The sequence below is a fragment of the Salvelinus sp. IW2-2015 genome, unplaced genomic scaffold (assembly GCF_002910315.2).
Source record: "Salvelinus sp. IW2-2015 unplaced genomic scaffold, ASM291031v2 Un_scaffold136, whole genome shotgun sequence".
NCBI lineage: Eukaryota > Metazoa > Chordata > Actinopteri > Salmoniformes > Salmonidae > Salvelinus > Salvelinus sp. IW2-2015.
Window position 1 is genome coordinate 27,873 of NW_019942520.1, and position 2,667 is coordinate 30,539.

The window sequence follows — 2,667 nt, forward strand, 5'->3', positions numbered from 1 at the left end:
GTCCGGGAAAACTCCACTGTTGGATGGCATACCACTTCAGTGTTGTGTTGCAAAARTTCTAGCTAAATGCTTGGCGCATAGAATTWAAAAAGTTATTGTCAGATATTATTCATCCTAATCAGACAGGTTTTTTACATGGACGATACATCGGAGATAATATAAGACAAGTACTGGAAACAATAGAATACGATGAAATATCTGGGAAACTTGTATGTTTTCATTGAAAACAAGGACATTTCAAGTGACCCAAACTTTTGAACGGTAGTGATGTGATATCAACAGAGGTATATTTCTGTGTGATTTTAAATATTGACTGCTTTCATCAAGCTGCCCACTCAAGAAAAAAGCTTCAAACTGTAACCAGTGCTGCAACCTGGTTCAGGTTATCAGTCAACCTCCCATGGTAGTTACAAACAGCACAGGAATGAAATCATCAACATGTATTGATCACGTCTTTACTAATGCTGCAGAAATGTGCTTGAAAGCAGAGTACCAGAATCCATCGGATGTAGTGATCACAATCACAATATAGTAGCTATATCTAGGGAAACCAAAGTTCCAAAGGCTGGGTCTAATATAGTGTTACAAGAAGTTTTGTAGTGATTCCTATGTTGATGTACAGAATACTTGTTGTGTAATGAGGAGCAAACAGAAGTTGCACTTGACACATTTATGAATTGCTTATCCAGTTACTAATAAGCATGCACTCATTAAAAAAATACTGTAAAAATGATGAAATCCCTGTGGATTGATGAGGAATTGAAAAATTGTATGGTTGAGATGGATGAGGCAAAAGGAATGGCAAATAAGTCTGGCTGCACAACTGTTTGGCAAACGTACTGCGAATTGAGAATCATGTGACTAAACGGAATACAAAGAAGAAGAACTACACTGAAACAAGAAACATTGCATAAAGAATGGTAGTAAAAAGCTTTGGTGCACCTTCAATTACATTTTGGGAAAAAAGGTCATCTTGGCTCCATCATTCCTTGAATCAGATGGCGCATTCATTACAAAACCGACTGATATTGCCAACTACTTTAAATTATTTTTTCATTGGCAATATAAGCAAACTTAGGCATGACATGCCAGGAACAAACGCAGACGCTACACATCCAAGTATTACTGACCAATTTAGAGACAAGAATTACAATTTGAATTCTGAAAGAGTGAGTGTGGAAGAGGTGAAAAAATGATTGTTGTCTATCAACAATGACAAGCCACTGGGTCTGACAACTTGGATGGAAAATGACTGAGGATAATAGCGGACGATATTTCCACTCCTATTTGCCATATCTTCAATTTAAGCCTATAGAAAGTGTGTGCCCTCAGGCCTGGAGGGAAGCAAAAGTCATTCCGCTACCTAGGAATAGTAAAGCCCCCTTTACTGGCTCAAATAGCCGACCAATCAGCCTGTTACCCACCTTAGTAAAGTTTAAGAAAAAAATGGTGTTTGACCAGATACAATGCTATTTTACAGTAAACAAATGACAGCAGTTTTTCAGCACGCTTATAGGGAAGGACATTTCAACAAGCACAACACTTACACAAATGACTGATGATTGGCTGAGAGAAATTGATGATAAAAAGATTGTGGGGGCTGTTTTGTTAGACTTCAGTGCGGCTTTTGACATTATCGATCATAGTCTGCTGCTGGAAAAACGTATGTTTTATGGCTTTACACCCCCTGCTATAATGTGGATAAAGAGTACCTGTCTAACAGAACACGGAGGGTGTTCTTTAATGGAAACCTCTACAACATAATCAAGGTAGAATCAGGAATTCCCCAGGGGAGCTGTCTAGGCCCCTTACTTTTTAAAATCTTTACTAATGACATGCCACTGGCTTTGAGTAAAGCCACTGTGTCTATGTATGTGGAGGACTATACACGTCAGCGACTGAAACACTTAACAAAGAGCTGCAGTTAGTTTCAGAATGGGTGGCAAGGAATAAGTTAGTCCTAAATATTTCAAAAACTTAAAACCATTGTATTTGGGACAAATCATATACTAAACCCTAAACCCTAAACCTAAACCTCAACTGAATCTTGTAATAAATAATGTGGAAAATTGAGCAAGTGAGGTGACTAAACGCTTGGAGTAACCCTGGATTGTAAACTGTCATGGTCAAAAATACTGTACTCTACCGGTCCAAAGTTTGGACACACCTACTCATTCCAGGGTTTTTTCTTTATTTTTACTATTTTCTATGTTGTAGAATAACAGTGAGTAACATCAAAACTATGAAAATAACACATATGGAATCATGTAGTAACCATTTTCTTTTTGTAATAAATCAAAATATATTTTATATTTGAGGTTCTTCAAAGTAGCCACCCTTTGCCTTGATGACAGCTTTGACATGTTTTGGCATTCTCTCAACCAGCTTCACCTGGAATGCTTTTCCAACAGTCTTGAAGGAGTTCCCACGTATGCTGAGCACTAGTTGGCTGCTTTTCCTTCACTCTGAGGTCAACTCATCCAAACCATCTCAATTGGGTTGAGGTTGGGTGATTGGGAGGCCAGTTCATCTGAATGCAGCACTCCATCACTCTCGTTCTTGTCAATTAGAGAGTCACCAAAATGTAAATATTACAAACATTTATATATTAAATTCCAGTCCTACTTCATCAAAAGCCTTTAAAGTCAACTATGAATACCAGGCCTG